Source organism: Ceratotherium simum, chromosome 5, assembly GCF_057802395.1.
Source record: "Ceratotherium simum simum isolate JZ-2026a chromosome 5, ASM5780239v1, whole genome shotgun sequence".
Lineage (NCBI taxonomy): Eukaryota > Metazoa > Chordata > Mammalia > Perissodactyla > Rhinocerotidae > Ceratotherium > Ceratotherium simum.
Window position 1 is genome coordinate 23893318 of NC_141904.1, and position 22687 is coordinate 23916004.

The following is a 22687-nucleotide window of genomic DNA, read 5'->3' on the forward strand; positions in this document are numbered from 1 at the left end:
ACCCCATGACAACAGTTGTTAGTCTTCAGACGACAGTCTCTACATTAAATCAATGTTATGACTGACAAACTGTTACATATTCATTCCTAAAGTTATGCTCACATGCATTATAAACAGTGTCAATTTGACGATAAACAAAACCATGTATCTGTACAAAAACAGGGGTGCGTGCACACACACTTTCAGTCACAGTATGGTTTAATTGGATTATTTTAGAATTAGGTTTCATTTAAGAAGCCAGTAACCAAATGTAACATTTAAGAAACCAATAAAATGTAACAAAAACAGCAACAGCTTCCTAGTTTCTGTCAAGCAAGAGAATGATTTAGAGATATGGGCAACAGTTAAAATGGCCGTCAACGATTACATCACTTATCAATTTCAGGGTCCCCCCAAACACTGATTGGTTAGCATTAGTTACTTGTTTTTTTTTAATTTTTTGTTTATTGCAGTAACATTGGTTTATAACATAGTATAAATTTCAGGTGTACATCATTATACTTCTATTTCTGCATAGATTACATCATGTTCACCACCCAAATACTAATTACAACCCATCACCACACACATGTGCCGAATTATCCCTTTCGCCATCCCCCCTCCCCCCTTCCCCTATGATAACCACCAATCCAATCTCTGTCTCTACATGTTTGTTTATTGTTGTTATTATCTACTAGTTAACAAAGGAAATCAAATGGTATTTGACCTTCTCCCTCTGACTCATTTCACTTTGCATAATACCCTCAATGTCCATCCATGTTGTCACAAATGGCTGGATTTCATCTTTTCTTATGGCTGAATAGTATTCCATTGTGTATATATACCACAGCTTCTTTATCCATTCGTCCCTTGATGGGCACTTAGGTTGCTTCCAAATCTTGGCTATTATGAATAACGCTTCAATGAACACAGGGGTGCGTGTATCTTCATGCATTGGTGTTTTCAAGTTCTTTGGATAAATACCTAGCAGTGGAATAGCTGGATCATATGGTAGTTCTATCCTTGATTTTCTGAGGAATCTCCATACTGTTTTCCATAATGGCTGCACCAGTTTGCACTCCCACCAGCAGTGTATGAGAGTGCTCTTCTCTCCACATCCTCTCCAACATATGTTGTTTCCTGTCTTGTTAATTATAGCCATTCTGACGGGCGTGAGGTGATATCTCATTGTAGTTTTGATTTGCATTTCCCTGATAGTTAATGATTTTGAACATCTTTTCATGTGTCTGTTGGCCATCTGTATATCTTTGGAGAAATGTCTGTTCAGGTCTTTTGCCCATTTTATAATTGGGTTGGTAGTTTTTTTGTTGTTGAGATGCATGAGTTCTTTATATATTTTGGAGATTAAGCCCTTATCAGATGTATGGTTTGCTAATATCTTCTCCCAATTGTTAGGTTGTCTTTTCGTTTTGTTGATGATTTCCTTTGCTGTGCAGAAGCTTTATAGTTTGATGTAGTCCCATTTGTTTATTTTTTCTATTGTTTCTCTTCCCCAGTCAGACATGCTGCTTGAAAATATGTTGCTAAGACCGATGTCGAAGAGCGTACTGCCTACGTTTTCTTCTAGAAGTTTCATATTTTCAGGTCTTGCATTCAAGTCTTTAATCCATTTTGAATTAATTTTTGTGTATCGTGTAAGGTAAGGGTCTACTTTCATGTTTCTGCATGTGGCTATCCAGTTTTCCCAACACCATTTGTTGAAGAGACTTTCTTTTCTCCATTGTATGTTCTTGGTTCCTTTGTCAAAGATTAGCTGTCCATAGATGTGTGGGTTTATTTCTGGGCTTTCGATTCTATTCCATTGATCTGTGTGTCTGTTTTTGTGCCAGTACCATGCTGTTTTGGTTACTATAGCTTTGTAGTATATTTTGAAATCAGGGAGTGTGTTACCTCCAGCTTTCTTCTTTTTTCTCAGGATTCCTTTAGCTATTTGGGGTCTTTTGTTGTTCCATATAAATTTTAGGATTCTTTGTTCTATTTCTGTGAAAAATGTTGTTGGAACATTGATAGGCATTGCATTGAATATATAGATAGCTTTAGGAAGTATGGACATCTTAACTATGTTAATTCTTCCAGTCCAAGAGCATGGAATATCTTTCCATTTCTTTGTGTCTTCTTCAATTTCTTTCAGCAATGTTTTATAGTTTTCCGTGTACAGCTCTTTCACCTCTTTCGTTAAGTTTATTCCTAGGTATTTTATTCTTTTTATTGCAATTGTAAATGGGATGGTATTCTTAATTTCTCTTTCTGCTACTTCATTGTTAGTGTATAGAAATGCAACTGATTTTTGTATGTTGATTTTGTATCCTGCAACTTTACCATATTCGTTTATTACTTCTAAAAGTTTTCTGGTGGATTCTTTAGGGTTTTCTATATATAAAATCATGTCATCTACAAATAGTGACAGTTTCACTCCTTCCTTTCCAATTTGGATCCCTTTTATTTCTTTCTCTTGCCTGAATGCTCTGGCTAGGACTTCCAGTACTATGTCAAATAGGAGTGGTGAGAGTGGGCATCCTTGTCTGGTTCCTGTTCTTAGAGGGATAGCTTTCAGTTTTTCACCATTGAGGATGATATTAGCTGTGGGTTTCTCATATATGGCCTTTATTATGTTGAGGTACTTTCCTTCTATACCCATTTTATTCAGAGTTTTTATCATAAATGGACGCTGTATCTTGTCAAATGCTTTCTCTGCATCTATTGAGATGATCATGTGATTTTTATTCTTCATTTTATTAATGTGGTGTACTACGTTGATTGATTTGCAAATGTTAACCATTCCTGCATACCTGGAATAAATCCCACTTGATCATGGTGTATAATCTTTTTTAACGTATTGTTGTATGCGATTTGCTAGTATTTTGTTGAGGATTTTTGCATCAATGTTCATCAGTGATGTTGGCCTGTAATTTACTTTTTTTGCGTTGTCCTTGTCTGGTTTTGGTATCAGGGTAATGTCAGCTTCGTAGAATGAGTTAGGGAGCTTCCCCGCCTCCTCAAAATCCTTCCAATTTTTTGGAAGAGTTTGAGAAGGATAGGTATTAAGTCTTCTTTGAATGTTTGGTAGAATTCACCAGGGAAGCCGTCTGGTCCTGGACTTTTATTTTTGGGGAGGTTTTTGATTACTGTTTCCATCTCCTTACTGCTGATTGGTCTATTCAAATTCTCTACTTCTTCTTGATCCAGTTTTGGAAGGTTGTATGATTCTAAGAATTTATCCATTTCTTCCAGATTGTTGAATTGGTTGGCATATAGCTTTTCATAGTATTCTCTTATAATCTTTTGTATTTCTGAGGTGTCTGTTGTAATTTCTCCTCTTTCATTTCTGATTTTACTTATCTGTGCCTTCTCTCTTTTTTTCTTATTGAGTCTAGATAAAGGTTTGTCAATTTTGTTTATCTTTTCAAAGAACCAGCACTTTGTTTTATTAATTTTTTCTATTGTTTTTTTGGTCTCTATTTCATTTATTTCTGCTCTGATTTTTATTATTTCCCTTCTTCTACTGATTTTGGGCTTTGTTTGTTGTTCTTTTTCCAGTTCCTTTAGGTGCATTGTTAGATTGTTTATTTGAGATTTTTCTTGTTTGTTGAGATAGGCCTGTATTGCTATAAACTTCCCTCTTAGAACCGCTTTTGCTGTATCCCATAAATTCTGGCATGTTGTATTTTCATTTTCATTTGTCTCCAGGTATTTTTTGATTTCTTCTTTGATTTCTTCATTGACCCAGTCGTTCTTCAGTAGCATTTTGTTTAATCTCCACATATTTGTTGCTTTTCTGATTTTCTTCCTATAGTTGATTTCTAGTTTCATACGTTGTGGTCAGAAAAGATGCTTGGTATTATTTCAATCTTCTTAAATTTATGGAGACTTGTTTTGTGGTCTAATATGGGATCAATCCTGGAGAATGTTCCATGTGCATTTGAAAAGAACGTGTATTCTTCGGTTTTTGGATGGAATGCTCTGTATATATCTACTAGGTCCATCTGTTCTAGTGTGTCATTTAAGGCCAATGTTTCCTTATTGATCTTCTGTTTGGATGATCTATCCATTGGTGTAAGTGGAGTGTTAAAGTCCCCTACTATTTACTGTGTTACTGTCTATTTCTCTTTTTATGTCTGTTAATAACTGCTTTATATATTTAGGTGCACCTTCATTGGGTGCATAGATATTTACAAGTGTTATATCCTCTTGTTGGATTGTTCCCTTGATCATTATGTAACGCCCTTTTTTGTCTCTTTTTACAGTTTTTGTTTTAAAGTCTATTTTGTCTGATATGAGTACTGCTACCCCAGCTTTCTTTTCATTGCCATTTGCGTGGAGTATCTTTTTCGATCCCTTCACTTTCAGTTTGTGAGTGTCTTTAGGTCTGAAGTGTGTCTCTTGTATGCAGCATATATATGGGTCTTGTTTTTTTATCCAATCAGCCACCCTATGCCTTTTAATTGGAGCATTTAGTCCATTGACGTTTAAAGTAGCTATTGATAAGTATGTACTTACTGCCATTTTTTAACTTTTTTTTCTCAGTGTTTTAGTAGTCCTTCTCTGTTCCTTTCTTCTTCTATACAGAATTGATAGTCTCTTTAGTTTAACCTCTGTCTGAAAGCTGTACTCTTTAACTCCCCTCCTCCCTCCTTTTATGTTTTTGATATCATATCTAACCTCTTTTTTGTGCATTTGTATCCATTACCCTCCTATCATGGAAACAGATAATATTTCCTATTTGTGGTCTTCTCTTTTCCCCTTAAATCAGTCTCTTTAACATTTCTTGTAGCACTGGTTTCTTGGTGGCAAACTCCTTTAATTTTTGCTTGTCTGGGAAATTTTTGATCTCTCCTTCCATTTTGAATGATAACCTTGCTGGGTAGAGTATTCTTGGCTGTAAGTTTTTTTCTTTTAGCACTTTAAATATATCATGCCATTCTCTTCTAGCCTGTAAGGTTTCTGCTGAGAAGTCAGCTGATAGCCTAATGGGGTTTCCTTTGCATGTAACTTGACTTTCTCTTGCGGCTTTTAGGATTCTCTCTTTATCTTTAATTCTGGATATTTTGATTATGATGTGTCTTGGTGTGGGCCTCTTTGGGTTTATCTTGTTTGGGTCTCTCTGTGCTTCCTGTACCTGGATGTCTGTTTCTTTCCTTAGGTTAGGGAAGTTTTCATCTATTATTTCTTGAAATAGATTCTCTGCCCCTTTGTCTCACTCTTCTCCTTCCGGGACACCTATAACACGGATGTTAGTGCGCTTGATGTCGTCCCAGATGTCCCTTAGACTGTCCTCACTCTTTTTAATTCTTTTCTCTTTTACCTGTTCACCTTGGGTAATTTCTTCTAGTCTTTCTTCCAGCTCACAGATCCGTTCTTCTGTATCCTCTACTCTGCTTTTGAGTCCCTCTAGTGAATTTTTCATTTCCAGTATTGTATTCATTTCTGATTGGTTCTTTATTATATCTTCCATTTCTTTGTTGACATTCTCACTGAATTCATCTATTCTTCTCCCCAGATCAGTGAGCATCCTTAACACTCTTTGTTTGAACTCTGTCCAGTAGGTCGCTCATTTCTGTTTCACTTAGTTTCTTTTCTGGGGTTTTGTCCTGTTCCCTTACTTGGAATATATTCCTTTGCCTCCTCATTTTGCCTCTTTCCCTGTGCTTGTGTCTATGTATTAGGTAGGTCAGCTACGTCTCTTGCTCTTGGATAGGTGACCTTATGTAAGTGATGGCTTAGCAGGCCTGCAGTGTGCTTCCCTCAGTTCCCAATCTTCCAGGGGTGACCCCTACGTGGGCTACGTGTGTCCTTCTGTTGTGGCCTGTTTGCTCTCCCTGTAGGCACCCAGGGAGGCTGAGTTATGTTCCTGGCCAGCTGTTGTAATGTTCAGCTGCTTGTAGTTGTTGTGGGCCCTTCAGTCTCTTTATCAGGTGTGGGGAGCCCCAGCACAGTTGGCTGCAAGTTCTAATACCACATTTGTGTTGCAGTATTTCTTTTAAGTGAGTAGGCCCCCAGCGTGGCAAGTTGTTAGGCTCAGGGCCTTACAATTCCTATAAGCCTCCAGCCTTTAGGTCTCTTGTCAGCTCTCTGAGGATTGCAGCTGTGTGGGGCTGGCCTCAGGCATGGGAGCACCCAATTGTTTCCGGCTTTGGAAGGTGGGGCAAACCCCCTACGTGGGTCTTTGAGAAGCACAAGTCTTCTGCAGCTGACAAGCCCTGCCGCCCACAGGTCCACACACACAGTCAACACAGTCCTGGCCCATGTGCGCACCCCGACCTCCCGAAGCGGACCCAGTCTCTCCACAGCGGGAGCCCCACACACTCCACCACTGCCCCACACTCTCCACTTGCTCCTTGTGCACGCCCTGCCCCACTTAAGTCGGCTCAGTTGCCAGGCTGCAGAGAATCCAGTCACCAATCTATGCAGACCCACAAGTTGCCTGAGGGCTTGTTGTTGGGTGGGGCCAATTTCTAGGGTGGGCTGCCTGCTCTGGTTGAGCTGAATTAAATCGGTGTTCTAGCAGGTGCGGCAGACCCTGGGCTAGCAGGCCTCAGGGAGAACTCCAATTGAGTCTGTGTCAGCATGCCCACACCAGGCCACAACAATGGCCACCGCCAATGTCCCAGTCCCTGGAGAGGTCTCACCTCTCACCGAGATGCACTCAGGGCCTATTAGGTGACTCTCTTTTCACCAAAGCACTGTGCACCTTTCTTTCTGATTTTAGGTTGCTTTCTGAAACGGGTGAGTTTGCTCGTGGGCCCTTTAAGAGCCAGTTTTAATTTCTGTGTGAACCAGCTTTTCTGGGGGTACTCTCCAATGTTTTAGTAGCAGGCAAAGTCAGATATTATGGCACTCGTCTCAATAGTGCTGGGTCCACAAAATGCCCACAGCGGGGGCGCTCCCCGGCTCGGGGCACCGCTCCTCCAGGGAGGGCTGCGTACCTCTGGGCCGCTCCCGGGTGGCCGTGAAGCTGGTGGCTTGTGAAGGCGGCGTTTTTTCTCTCCAGAAGGGTGTTTCTGCCTCTTCCACCTCAATTAGGATTGTCCATTGTTGCAGGAGTTCCTCTTAGCCAGTTTTCAGTTCTGTCTCAGGGGTAATGTTTTCCACGAGTAGTTGTAAATTGGCTGTGTCCGCGGGAGGAGGTGAGTTCAGAGTCTGCCTACGCCGCCATCTTGACTTCCTCTTTTCAAATTTTAAGTGAAAAACTGTGCCCACACTATTTGGGCGCCTTATGGACCAAAAAAATAACTCATCTTTCAACCCCATTATTATGCATACTTCATATGCAGTTAATTTTCATTTATAAAATATCAAAGAAATCAGAGTAAGCCCCTAACTAGGAGTGTTTATGCTGAAATATTTAATTCTACATGAATTGTTGCCTTCTACATTTTTTTCATGTATATAAGTAGCTCCAATCTAATCTGGAATTATCCTTTAAGCATAAGAGTTGGAAGAGCTATGAGAAATAAGTGCACATTTCTAGAACAATGGTTATCAATCCCACCAGATCCAATGCCCCTTTCACTTCCTGTACTATTCTGAAATTAAATTCAAAGAAAATAAAATTTTAATTACACACAGAATGTGTTTCTAAATAATCAATATTAATTCCCTAACCATAATATTAACGAAAAATAAAAGTAATTTATAATGAAATATTTATTTCATTATATAAATACTTAGGCATAGCTACTTAAGAAGAGAGAACAGGACAGTCATATATTTGCATCTATATATAATAAATAAACTTGGATCTAAGAGAAAAAAAGATCACAAGTCATTCTCTATAAATACGAGAGAATTAAAGAGGAGAAGTATATGAGAAATCCAGAATAAAAATTAGTGTTGTGATTACAGACAAAAATTAAATTGAATGTTAAGAGAAAAGCAGAAAATAAAGATTAAAACATCAAGACAAATTACATACTGTTGAAATGGATAAAATTATAAAATGTGGTATCAGTGCAACTGACTCGTGTTTTATATCTAAGCGTAGTATCAAAATAATTACCTATGCTAAGACATGGTACAGTGTGGTTACAAATTATCCCAGAAATCCTACCACATTGTTAAGGTATATATACATTAAGTTTCTACAACTAATTTAAAATAAAATTTTAACAATGTATTTATTATCATTATCCTAAAAAGTAAAATTTTAATATTTAGGATGGCAATCATGAAATAGGCTTTAAGCAATACTTATTAACTAATAAAATTCAATGAGATCCATTAATTTTACAATTTAGTTTGCTGTTAAAAGAGTCGAACATCCTCTGTTGCATACTTGCAATCAGTGTTATTGAGCTTTCAGTAAACTGCATTACTGAACTGAAAACTTTTCAACTAAATATATAGTTAGAAACATTATAAATCTGGAAGTGGAAAGAATGTGTGAAGTAAATTTCAAAAAATTTTGAGAATTTCTTTATTCTACTAAAAACTTTCTACTTAAGAATGTCTTTATTCTACTTAAGCTTCCCCTCCACACAAACTTCCCCTAAAATATCAGATTTTTCATGTAAAATTTTGTAAAAATTTGTCAGTATTATTCTACACTGAAGTATTATGCTTTACTTTGACGAGAGTTTAAGCAGGCAGACATTCAAAAGACATGTAGTACTCAGGACAATTTTTTGTAGTCTGAGACTGTCCCATGCATTGCAGGACACCTAGCATTCCTGACTCCCATCCATTAATGCCAGACACACTCCCACAATCATTGTGACAAGTGAAAACACTTCTAATAGTTTCCAAAATTCCCCTTACGGGGCAGCACCAGCCTTGTTTGAAATTATTACTCTCGAAGTCTTACAGCAAGAAGCACACTGTGGTGGAGAACACAGAAAAAAAGTGTTTCCAAAACAGAAAGCAACATTTTTATCAATTACACTAAAAATTAGACCTTGCCAATTTTATTATCCTCCAAACATCCTTTCTTTGGCCTAAATTTCTTGGTATGGTGTACTGAGGATAACTTAAAGAGAGTTGGTAACCACTGTAGAACATATGTATATTCTCTCTATATAAGTTTTTTAATAGAAAGCTTTCCTATATATGATCTTTTCAATATTCCAACTTTTACTTAGCCAAATTAAAGTCAAACATAGGATCCAATAAATAGATCAACAACTGCATATGTATAGGCATGCCATGCTTATATAATTTCATTTGTGTAATTTTATTTTCTGTATTTGCTGTTGTTGCTATGTTGTTGGTGTTTACTGTTTCACTGAGCAACATCAATACTAAGGTGGTCAACACTAAGACACTACATTTAATCAGTATAGTATTCAGTATTATTAAAGACTCTTACATGTCAGTATTATTTAATGCCCTACAAAATCCCTGCAGTATAAGTCTGCTTTTTTATTTTGCAAACTCTAAATTTAATAAGCTTCTATTTAATTAGTCCAGAATTCAAGTACACTTTCATGCCAAACTCTGCAACCACACAGAGATAGAGGGAAAGATATTTGAAACACTTCCATGGGAACAACCTTGGGTTGCTCTCTTAAAATACCAGTGCAGGTACCCAAACTACTTCACATGCAATCCACAAAACGGATGAGGTGTGAAAGAAATTTTGTGTTTAAACTCGACCTTTGGCTGTACTTTTACTTGTCAAAATTATAAAGGAGCTACTCTCAGAGCCAACACATAAGCTATGTTATTACTCTTACAACTACAGCAGTATTTCATAAAGTGCTTCATACTGTGACAAACTCCAGGCAGAATATATGGACGCTCTTACCTTTGTTACCAGGCATAATAGGTCTTTCTGAACAAAAAGAGTTCTGATAGTATACAGATGAATGAATGAGAATTATTGCATAAGAATTTTTCTTTTTAATGTACATTCAAACACAAATATGCCAGTGTGGTCACCTAGTTCAACTTAACAAATCATCTATACTCCAAATGCAAATAAACTAGAAATCTAAATTTAATAATCTAATTGTGATTTCAATAATGTAATATGCCATGTTAGATAAATACATGTCAAGAGGGAATAAAAAAAATAATGATAGAAAAAACAAAAAAGTTTAAGCAACTCTCTTCTAGAGATTCCTGTTTTCCCAGATTTTCACCAAGGGAAAACAGTTGTTTTCAAAAATGTTTTGGCAAAACTGCCAACCTATCAATATATATGACATGTAATATGGTTTTTTTAAGAAAAATAAAAAGACCACTAGACCATCCAACATAAAATTATAAATTCTGAAGGCATAACAAATAGAATTAGTTTTCAGTACAATGTCAAACATGCCATCAATTAGAAGACTTACAAGGCAAAACAAGCACAAAAATCCTGTAATGTATGATATGAAGAAAAATTTTAGAACTATCTACTATACTATGATCAACTTTGCCATACTTATCTTTCTATTCCCAATAGTAGTCTCTCTTTACTTTCACCTTGAAAATAGGTTCCAAAAGGTGTAAAACATCAGAAGTCACACTTTATAAAAGTCATAGCCACAAACTGCCTTGGTCAGCTAACAAAAGCACATAAATACCAGCCATAAGAAAAGTTAATCATAAAATAAAACATTTTTAAAGATATTGCATGTGAATTAACATTCTTCTTAAATATTCATTATATAAGACTATTAAGAATTGCTCAATAGGAATTTGAGATATTACTAGGGTGACCATAGGTCCCAATTTGCCCAGGAAGGTCCCAATTTACACCTACTGTCCTGGCATATTACAGTACACCCTTTCACTCTCAAAACTATTCTGAACTGGAAGATAAATTATATGGTCATCCTAGCTATTACAGTACTTTATATTACCTAAATCATGGGTTTTGAAGATTTTATGATGTAACAGTAATTATTTACTTGAAAAATCTAGCTTAAAACTTTGAGTGATTCACATAGTACCCTGCCATTCAGACAGATGCAGTTACTGAAAGCACTCATACAACATCACCCAAACTCTGTTGATATCTAACTCTAACTCATCCATCTTCTGATGTCCTTGTGTTTCAGACCCAGGATGGAGGCTTCCCTTTGTCTTCACGTAGCAAACCGGGTTGGAAAAGATCCTTTTCTCCTAGCCTCACACCAAATTCATGTTTTTCCTTACTCTCTGAGGCTCTCCAGAATTTTTTTTTTTTTTTTTTTTGGTGAGGAAGATTAGCCCTGAGCTAACATCTGCTGCCAATCCTCCTCTTTTTGCTGAGGAAGATTGGCCCTGGGCTAACATTCATGCCCATCTTCCTCTACTTTATATGTGGGACGCCTGCCACAGCATAGCTTGATAAGTCATGCATAGGTCTGCGCCCAGGATCTGAACCTGCAAACCCCGGGCCACCGAAGCGGAGTGCACGAACTTAACCACTACGCCACCAGGCCAGCCCCCTAGAATCTTTTAAATAATTACATTTAAGTGTCTAAAATTACAATTGGTTACTTTCTTCTCCTTTTTATGAACATGTTAAAATGCTTAACTGTGTATTAAACACTATATTTAGAGTTAATTTAATAGTATGCTTGTGGACATTTCCATAAAAGCTTAGGCACCAGACACTTAATCATTCTTTTAACAATATGTATTTATCTAACCCTGAAAATACCATTATTTTTATAAGGAAATCAGATTTGACCTAACAGAGCCCTGGAAATGGGCTAAAGAGTCAAAGGATCTGATTTGAGTGTTGAACATCCACCAAGCAAACCCACAATCTCCCTGAGGCACAAATTCTTCTTTTGTACATAATTCTGATCCACTGTACTGGATTACAAGAACCCAATCAGAAAACTCAAGAAGCTCTAATACTGCCTATTGTTTAAAAAAGATGACCAAGTGAAACGCAAAGTGAATATACTTAGCAAGTTAAATCTATATAAATAACTACATTCTCTAAAATAACAAAAAATAACTCTCGTTAAAAACTACATTATACCAACTGTAATGAGCTAAGAAAAGACCTTAGAGAGTCAGAGTAAATAAACCCTAATCCCAGCGCCATCATTTACTGTCAGCTGTGTGGCAATGAGCAAGTTACTTAACATCTGTAAGTCTCTGTTTCCTCATTCATAAAACGAAAATAATAACCGTACTTACCTCACTGCGATGAGTAACAAATAATCCATGTAAAAGATATGAGCACTATGCCTGCCCACAATAAGTGCTCAACAAACGCTAGCTATTATTACGATAATCTCCATTAATGTCTCTTTTAAAAAACAAGTCCAAAAAAATTATTTTGATGTCAGGAGAAAATTTCACACATGTGCATGCGTGTGTGCACACATATGCGTATCTTCCAAGGAAAGGTCACTTGGATGACATAGCTGGTACTTCACAAACACATGTTAATAGTGTGGGCTGGGTATATTATCATGACAACTAATACAGTAGATCTTATTCAACATTGGAGAAGGCAGCTTTTTCCTTCGAAAGAAGTCCAGACTGGCACACTGAAGCACATTTTAAAATAAAATTCCCTATCTACCAGTATCTGGTTGTTCATCTCCAGAAAAGAAAAGTCACAGATATGTACAATACACACATTTTTTAATCCATGTATATAAATCAAATGAAACCACTTCCTTTAAGGCAAGCATATGGAGATACTAAAGCAATATTCCAATTAAACATTCATATATTCAATATTTCAAAATAAGAAATTTGGGTATGCATATGCATAATTTACAATTCTATAGTGAAACCTGTCTAACAGAGGTCATTTTCACCATATTTCAACAGTATCCTAACTTGAAATGTACAATGCTACTTCTCTCTGAAACATTAAAACTGTGAGGTACACAGTAATTCACACTCAGAATAGAGACCATGTTATGCACATGACACTCTTTTACCCAAACAACTACTTTAACCTATTCATAAAACCCATTCAACAAGAGAATCCTAATAACTGCACTACTTTATGAAACAGTCCGAAGAAAGAAGAAATACCATATTTGGTTAAAAATGGAAACTTTACATAAGAGAATTATTAGCTAAAGTCAGAGAAACTATAGCTTACATTTATAAAGACCCACGTCCATTTTAGTTCATTAAAATAAAGTAGTATAAACCTTTCCGTAAGAGATATGATATGAAATAAATATGTCACTATGACTGATATAAAAATCTATATAAACATCATGCTGTTTTCCAAATATACATATAATGGAAATTTTAAAAAAACAAAAGCTACATTAGTCAAATTTATATCTCAGGGATCCAAATCTAAGTTGGACTTCATTTCTCTGAACTTTCCTAAAAATATTCCAGTAGTGAAATAGATTTGCCAATAAAATAAAATAACTAAGACCATCACTTATTCTAAAGCAAGTAAGAAATACAGACCTGTCCTTTAGAGATACAAAGGATAATGTGGACTGAGGTTTACATGTTCAACCTCAGTTTACAGACTATAGGCCATATTATTAATTTGTAAGTGACCCTACAATGAGTATGCACACAACACACAAACATTCTATCACCAGTAACCCTAAACAGGTAAATTTAGAGCTAAATAAAGCATACTGAAATTTTACCTCTACCATAAATTACTTGGAAAAAAAAAATCCATGAGCATTGCAATGAATATACTTTTGCCTTAGAGCTAATACTTTAATTTTAAAGAACCACAAAGAAAAAATCAAAACTAGTCAGTAACAATGCAGCGTCTAAAAGCAATAAACTCAAAATTAAGTTATAAATAATTTAAAGCATGTCATGAAGATGTATTAATAATTCATCAGATAAATAATTTACTAAATAATCAAATAAATAAATAATGAAATACATAAATAAATCAGCAAATAAATAATTCTGCAAAATAACCTAAACAATAAGTCACCCAAACAAATCACAAACCTACAAAACTACAATGATTTTCTGGAATCTGATAGTTTTAAATAAGCAAATGTACACAAACTAGATCAATCTTTGTTAGAATTAGAAATATTTTTCAATGCTATTGGTAAAATCCTCATCTCAATACATAAGAACACATTTTCCGTTTTTAAAAGACTGCGTAGGATTAGTTCTTATAAATTATTAACATGATTATAATATATCCTCCTCTATATTTTACATATAATATCTTTGCCTAACATATTTTCCCCTAAACAATGGGATACTTAAAACATTCTTAACTTACACTTCTTTTTCAAAGCAATACTTACAGTATAATAGTACTACAGCTTTTCTGATGATTTTCCTATCTTCACCAAGTCTTTGGAAATTTTCTGCAAGAGTAGAATAAGAATAACCTTAATTATTACAGATGGTATTTCATTCACTATTGAACAATGTTTTGTAATTCTACACAGTAGCAATGGGAAGTGGACATTATTAGTTGTAAACTATGTCAAGTTTTTAGAAGTCTTCAGTGGACTAAGTACAAGTTGACAGAGGCCAGCTTCCTCTATTGGAGCTGACACACAAGCTGTCACAGTTGGCAGGATTTCAGATGTGAAAACAAAAACTTCGAAGGACAAAGTGATTGGCTGACATCTAATGCTATCCTCAATTTGAGAAGCTCAAAGTCCTTGAAAGAACACATGAGATCACTTAACTGTTACAATTTGAATGTAGTGACAATCTAATTAGAGCACCACAAAGAGTCAAAACACAATTGACCTCATAAATCAGTCTTCATTTAACATTTATTTAAAGTTTTCATTCACCCACAGAATAGTATTCTTGAAATCCATCAGTAGTAGATCCCCAACTATGATAGCCTTTCCCACAGAAATAAGAACTTTGCAATGGGTTTTTGACACATTTAAGGGAATAAATGCAACAATACAGCACATTTGAAGAGAAAGAAACTAAAATTAATTTAAGTATTTTCTATAATTTACCTCAATGAATTCTGAAAACAACCTTTCAAGTTAGGTAATATTTTACCTATTTTACAGTCAAGGAAACTGAGACCCAGTAAGACTATGTATACTACCTACAGTTCCCAAGTGGCAAGGAAGATTCTAACTTTGTCTACGCAACTTCTATATGAAGGTTCGTTGAGCTATAGACCCCTTAAATTTGAGCCCGACATAAAAATTGAGGCAAATCTCAAAAATATCATAAATTGGTTAGAGCAATGGTTCTCAAACAGGGAAAATTTGCCTCCCAAGGGACATTCGGCAATGTCTAGAGTCATTTTTGGTTGTCACAACTGGGAAGTATCATCAGCATCTAGTAAGTAGAGATCAGGGATGCTGCTAAACAACCTACGACACACAGAATAGCCCCCCACAAAAAGAATTATCTGGCCTAAAATGTGAATAGTGCTGAGGGTGGGAAACCCCAGGTTAGAATAAAATGAGTTATATTAGTGTATGGTTTTCTTATTAAAAAATAATACATATTTGGTTCACGGATGTAAAGTCTTTGTTTATATATGCAGCAGAATATGGATAAAAATGTGTATCCTTGGGGAATGGATATATGGGAACTCTCTGTACTTTCTGCTCAATTTTTCTGTAAACTTAAAACTGTTCAAAAAAAAAAGTTTATTATATTTTTAAATGTGTATCCTTCACTTATTTCACTAAAGTTATGAATAATATTCGTAGAATACTAAAAAAAGTCTACAGTTATAAAAAATATTTTTTAAAAATTTCATTTATCAAAATTCTTCCAATAAAGTTAATATGAGAGCATTAAAAGTCACATTTATGAGCTGACCTTGTCCAAGTGACTAGCCAAGATATTTAATAATATTAAAAATTTATAGGGCTTTAAGGATTATTCTGATACAATATACAACCCTCAATGTTTGTGGTTGCTTTTTTTTTCTTTGCCTAAAAGCTATCAAGCGTTTTCTGAAATAATATATGTGATAATTATTAAAAGCACTCAAGAACAAAATTCAACAATTATCAAAGAGCTCCAGAAATTATTTATCATTTTAAGTGTTTTCCTTTCAATACCAACTAATCTCTCTTCAGTCTGAAAGTAGATTTGGGTTTCAACATGGATCTAGAACCTACCGTGACACAATGCATGTTTCCTTATATTTGACCTATCATATTACTACAGAGAACATTAAACAATGGTATCCTTTATCAGCTAGGATTAGGTCATATCCTTCCCAAGCCAAAAAAATTTTTTAAATAATAATAATATAATGACTCAAATGAGAGGAAAATAAAAAAGGGAGAAAATTTCTTCCACATAAATGTCCAGAAGTAGACAAAGGCTGTTGTGGCAGCTCCAAATATTGAGGACCCAAGTTCCTTCCATCTTTTTGCTCTACCATATACTGTTTCTATTCAGTCATTTCATACTCCAAGAAGGCTATAGGAATTTCAGCTAAGACATCCACATTGCAGGCAGCAGCAGGAGAAAGGGAAAAAAAGGCCCACCCTGCTCCCTTTTAACTCTCATATTATATTTCAGCTTATAGTATATAAACCATAACTTAGTCCTTTAGCCACACCTAACCACTTGAGAGGACAGGAAATGTAGTTTCCAACACTGTAGTGATAATGCTCAGCTATAAAATTAGGATTCCTTTTACTGAAGAAGACAGGTAGAATGAATTTTGCAGGGCAAATTACAAGAGGTAGAATGCAGTGGAGTCAAATGAAAATGGGAGATGTACTTAAAATCTTCAAAGAAAATGGGAGATGTACTCAAAATTTTTCAATGGAGTGGTTCACTGCAAATTATATGTATATGTATATGTATATGTATGTACGTGTGTGTATATATATGACAGAAATCCTAAATTTTTTTTTTTGAGGAAGACTGGCCCTGAGCTAACATCTGTTGCCAATCTTCCTCCTTTTTTTCTCCCCAAAGCCCCAGAGGATAGTTGTTTGTCATAGTTGTACATCCTTCTAGTTGCTCTATGTGGGACACTGCCCCAGCACAGGCTTGACGAGCGGTACGTAGGTCTGTGCCTAGGATTCGAACAAACGAACCCCGGGCCACCGAAGCAGAGCGTGCAAACTTAAGCACTGCACCACTGGGCCAGTCTCTGAAATCCTAAATGTTTAATAGGTGAATGGTTAAATAAATTTTGGGATAATCTCAGAATAGAATGCTATGTAGTCACTAAATATCATTTTAAGTATTTCACTGATATGGAGAAATGTTCATAATACGAAATGAAAAAGAACAGACTATAAAACATTTCATATAAAATAACCTATTTTATATAAATGTACATACAAACGCATACATACATATACACACACAGAGTACATATTTATATATACATAAAGGCACATCATATATCTCTACAGAGAGAGAGAGAGACTGACACCATATCAAAATCAAGAGAATGGAATTAACCCAAATGATAATAGTGGTTTAGGCTTTGGGAACTGTAACTAACTTTCATTTTCCCCATACTTTTCATTATTTTCTAATTTTTCTACACTGAACACAGTATGCTTACGATTATTTTTCATGAAGATTTTGGCCTAGATGAGGAAAAGCACCTTATAAAAGTAGTTAGATTCAAGCTTCAATTTATTTTGTTAGTTGGAACTTGCTGATAACAAAAATAAAAAGTGGGGAGAAATCTGTAATTGAGCTGTATCTTTCCCAATTGGGGCACAACATACATGTTTCTCTTAAATTGATAGTAAGAAGCTAATCTCTCTGTGTCCAACTTGTTTTCAGCTTACTAGCTTTCATATACCACTTTGTCAGCTTTACAAAAGTCACTCCTAACCAGATGCTACATCCATCATTCCTAACAATTTAGCCCGACATACTGATTACTTCGCTCATCTCACTCTGTAGAACTAATCATTCGTACTTCATGCTTCTACAAATCCTTCCACTTTCTATAGGTCTCAGTCTATTTTTTTATTTCTACTCTACTGCACATTTTTCTGGTTACTAACATAATGGATACATCCAACAGAAATTACATCTCTCTTATATCTTGATACTATCTTGCACTGTCTTGAATTTTCCACAGTTATTACTGGGTATATACACTATTGTTACATGGGTATTAATTCTGTCATCTGCAAGTCTCATAAATACCATTAACAGAGGCTCAAAATTTAGAACACCTCCAAGTTCTCCACATTTTCTAGAGTGATTCAATTTCCTACACCTGCATTACTACCATTTAAAAATGGAAAAATAAGGAAAAAAGCAAGCAACTAATGTATCTAAAGCTACTAACAAGTGTATAGGGCTGATCAAAATAGCAAACAAACAAAAAAGTAAAATATATGGTCCCCACCATTTAGAACTTGGGAAAATAAGACAGATACACACACACACAGACACACATACACACACGTTAACACAGAGGGTGGGGAGGGAGATAGAGAAAGAAATTCACAACCAAACGTAAAAAGGGGCAAGTGTACAATCCAGACTATATGCACTACAGAAACTCCAGAAGGTAAAAGCCACAGGCAGGGATAATCAGAGAAGGCTCTTCAACTGAGACTAATTTCATATAAGGCTAGAATAGTGGTTCTCAACCATGGGGGATTATTGCCCCCCAAAGGATATTTGGCAATGTCTGCAAACACTTTTGGTTGTCATAAATGGGAGGTACTATTCACACCTCGTGGGCAGAGGCCAGGGATGCTGCTAACATTCTAAAATACACAGGATTGTCTCCCACAAAAATGAATTATTCAGCCCAAAATGTCCACAGTGCCAGAAGGAGCAGTTGGAGTCAAAAGAAGAGAGAGCATTTAAACAGGATAGAATGACATGAGTAAAAGAATGGTAGCTACAATACACGATATCTTTAATAAACCATAATATGGCTAGTGAAAGAACAGTGGGAAACAAGATTAGAAAATAGAATTGGGTGTAGATTAGGCCTGCATGAGAAGTCTGATAGATGAAAGAGATAAACAAAATAGTTATAATAATAACAAAAATATAAGAGAGCCGAGGCACAAAATAGCAACATACTGGATAACACTAAATTGTAGATAGAGGAGACATTGATTTCCAGCAGTATGACAGACTAGATACTATTAGAGACCACTTTTAAAAGTCAGAAGCAAAATCTGTTATAACAAACTACTTAGCTCGCAAGGAAGGACAGTATCCAGCTAAGCTACAAACAAAATGAACGCAGAGTAAGGAAACGCGGAAACCAGCTTTCATCCTCAGAGTACGTGCCTAGCGCTGGGGAAACTGACTTCACATTGTGATGGCTACACAAGGCTCAGGAGACAGACTCTAAATAAAGTCTATCAGGGGCTGGCCCAGTGGCACAAGTGGTTAAGGGCGCGCGCTCTGCTGTGGCGGCCCGGGGTTCGCCGGTTCGGATCTTGGGCGCGCACTGACGCACTGCTTGGCAAGCCATGCTGTGGCGGTGTCCCATATAAAGTGGAGGAGGATGGGCACGGATGTTAGCCCAGGGCCGTCTTCCTCGGCAAAAAAAGAGGAGGATTGGCGGATGTTAGCACAGGGCTGATCTCCTCACAAAAAAAAAAAAGTCTATCAAAAGGAAACCCCTACATAAAGCTGTTTCTCCAAAGGGCTACACCCTCATGTTAACAGCAAAAAACCATCACCAAGATCTCCCTACTGTTACCCCTTTATACCCATCCCTCACCCTCACCACTCCTAACCCCTGTCAACCACTAATCTGTGTTCCATCTCTAATTTTATCATTTCGCGAATGGTTTATCATTTCTTAACACTGTAATCACAAAGTGGAACCTTCACAAAGGTTTTCAGACTAAATTCACACTACTTTCATAATCAATAAATCTCATATGAAGATATCATTTAAAGTGCTCCTAAACTGCTAGTATCCCCAGACATCTGGGGGAAGCATAAGCAAATAAATTCTCAGAGAAAGACAGTAACTTCAACCCAGGCCTCAAAAAATCCAACAACTTTCCAAAAGACTCTACTCAAATCAAAAAAAAAAAAAAAAAAATCACAATACAAGGATACCAGACACAACGAATGAGAGCCAACACAAACAACAGACAGTATGAATTAGACTACAGATTCTTCAATTATTGGAAAGATTATACAAAAAGGACGTTTCAAGCAATAGAAAGGCTTAAATATATATATGAATTAAATAAAACCTCAAGAAATAAAAAACACAGGTAAAATTTTTAATTCAGTGTAAAAGTTAAACAGAGTCAATATAAATAGAGAAAGAATTAGTAAATGAAAAGAAAGACTTTCAAAACCTATCTAAAATGCAGTTCAGGGAGACAAAGAAAATACCTATGAGTAGTTAAGAGATACAAAGAATAGAACAAAGATGTTTAACAAAATACTTCTGAAACTATCCATGATGAATAGATTTTAAAATTGCCAATCCATTGCAGACAAAAACTTCTGAAAAATGCAATAAAAGTGAATTTCCTTTTAAAAACATCATGTGCTTAGTTGTCATGGTAGGGCCAGCACCGTGGCATAGAGGTTAAGTGCGCGCGCTCTGCGTCGGCGGCCCAGGTTTTGGATCCCGGACGCGCACCAACGCACCGCTTGTCAGGCCATGCTGTGGCGGCGTCCCACATAAAGTGGAGGAAGATGGGCACAGATGTTAGCTCAGCAACAAGAGGAGGATTGGCATGGATGTTAGCTCAGGGCTGATCTTCCTCAAAAAAAAAAAAAGATGCCATGGTAATATCAAGTTGCTATCAAAAGTTTCTAAATGCTTCCTTTGAATTTCTGGCCCTAATTCATCACAGATCAATAAAATCAGTTTGAAGACCAGCACTTATGTGAAGACTACACTTTGAGTAACAATGATCTAAAACACAAAACAGATCAAGATTAGAAAAGAATATAAAGGAGAAAAGAGAGTATAGGTAATATTCAAATATCATGGTTGAAAATTTTCCAACTAATTGAAGATGTAGATGGACAGTGTAAGGTGCAAGAAAAAACAGAGAGTAAAGATACAGGTAAACACATGGGTAACTCCTTAGCAGTGCAGAGGCTACATCCACCATAATTACTGCAACACAATCCCAGACCAGCATTTTCTAGCATTTTTTTTAAAAAACCAAGTACTCTAAATAAACAAGAGAGACACAAAGGGACTTAGTAAAGAAAGTTATTAGAGACCAAGTTTCAAGAGCTAATGATTTCCTCTCCCAGTGGAAACACTCTGTCCATACTGCCAAAATTGTGTAGTTTACTAGAGTTATTTTTAATGTGTAACTTTATGAAAAAAAATTACAATCATATTAGCAGAGGCTGAATATATTTTCAATTATAGTGAAAGGAACAGGATTCCAATTTCCATTAACGGTCCTTTTCAATGTGAGGTGAGCTATTTTAGCATACTTTACCTATCAAATCCTCGAAGCACAACAGATTCCTTTATTTCTAAATGCAGTCCATTTAAAAGACCCTGCTCAGACATCTAGCAGAAATCAAATGTAAATTCAAACCTATTTGGCAAAAGAGAAATTACGGCATCACATCTCCTAAGAATTGTAACTATTATCTGTGTAAATGTTTGGTCATTTTTCAAATATTGGACACACATCTAATTGAAGCATCACAGATCCTTATGGGATCTTGGTTTTATACAACCGATATAATAATGGCTGAAAGCTTAGAAAGTGACAGAACATGGTGAACAGCATTAAAAAATATACAAGAAAAGATATGTAAATCGAATGTAACAATATAAAGAGAAAAAGATATCCAAAATCTAATCAACAGCTGCTTCTTAGCATCATTCTTTATCACATGAAATTGAATGGACAATCATTAGGCATGCATAGCAAATAAACTAAATGAAATGATATATTAACCTATTTGATTCAGTGCCACCAAATTCAAACAATTCAGCAAGATTTTTTTAACTCAATTACTTATTGAATCTTAATAAGATTTATATGGTGCTACCTCTAACTATGGAAAAAGAATTTAAGTAGAAAGAAACGGGGCAGAGTGATTGAAACTTCCATCAGGTAAAAGTAAGTAAAGGCGAAGCAAGGCAAAACTGTCATCCATACTTAACCATGAAGAATTCAAAGTTCAAGCTATTTGGAAAAGCTGAGGAACAGGTCCTTTAGATAACACTAAAAGTTAATGTACTTTTACAATATATTTTTAAGTAAAAGCAAACTGCAAAGATTTTTTTACTTCATTCATAAAACAAGCCACAAAGCCAAAATTCTCTACCATAAACATATGGAATAGATTAAAATTGGGGGGAAATAAAGGCTAAAATCACTAATATCTGAAGAAGAACAGTCTAAGTCAGAAAATCACGAGCTTTCCTACCAAAACACCCTAGTAAGTGCCCCAATAGACAATGAAATCATATATACGGGGGTTGGAAATAGAACTCAAAATTGCTAATAGTAATCATTAATTTTCTTTAGCATTGAGTGTTATTTTAAAATAACTGTGTTCATTCTTGCCCATTCCATAAAATCTCACTAAAATTCAACTTGAAAAGAATGCACCATTTTATACTACTTCTTCACATATCCAGCACTATAAGGGGTACAGCTGAAGGATCTCACCCTTCTGCTCAAACCAGAACCTCAAGCCTTTTTTGGAGGAGCACATATTTTATACTTGAAGGAAAGCTAATTCTAATAAGTTTCTAGGTTTAATCACTATTCCTTTCCATAAACACTGAATCCACCAAAGAATCAACTCCCCACCTTTACACACACACCCCCCACCCCACTAGTAAGCTATTTGTTTAAAACTTTTCAACCAACATTTATTTCTTGAATAGTGCATTTTTAAAATTTACTGCATACTGTATTATAGAAAAATAATTGGCAACCACATT

The 22687-nt window shown here is 35.8% G+C and overlaps 1 protein-coding gene across 3 annotated transcripts in view; it reads right to left on the reverse strand.

The window, feature by feature from the left end:
• Positions 1-22687, reverse strand: part of TBC1D5 (TBC1 domain family member 5) — a 537118-nt gene that overhangs the window by 479626 nt on the left and 34805 nt on the right. For all 3 annotated transcript variants that reach the window (XM_087430599.1, XM_087430597.1, XM_087430598.1), the window contains exon 2: positions 14136-14198. The gene's annotated coding sequence lies outside the window, so the exon portion shown is untranslated. The remainder of the gene's footprint in view (positions 1-14135; positions 14199-22687) is intronic.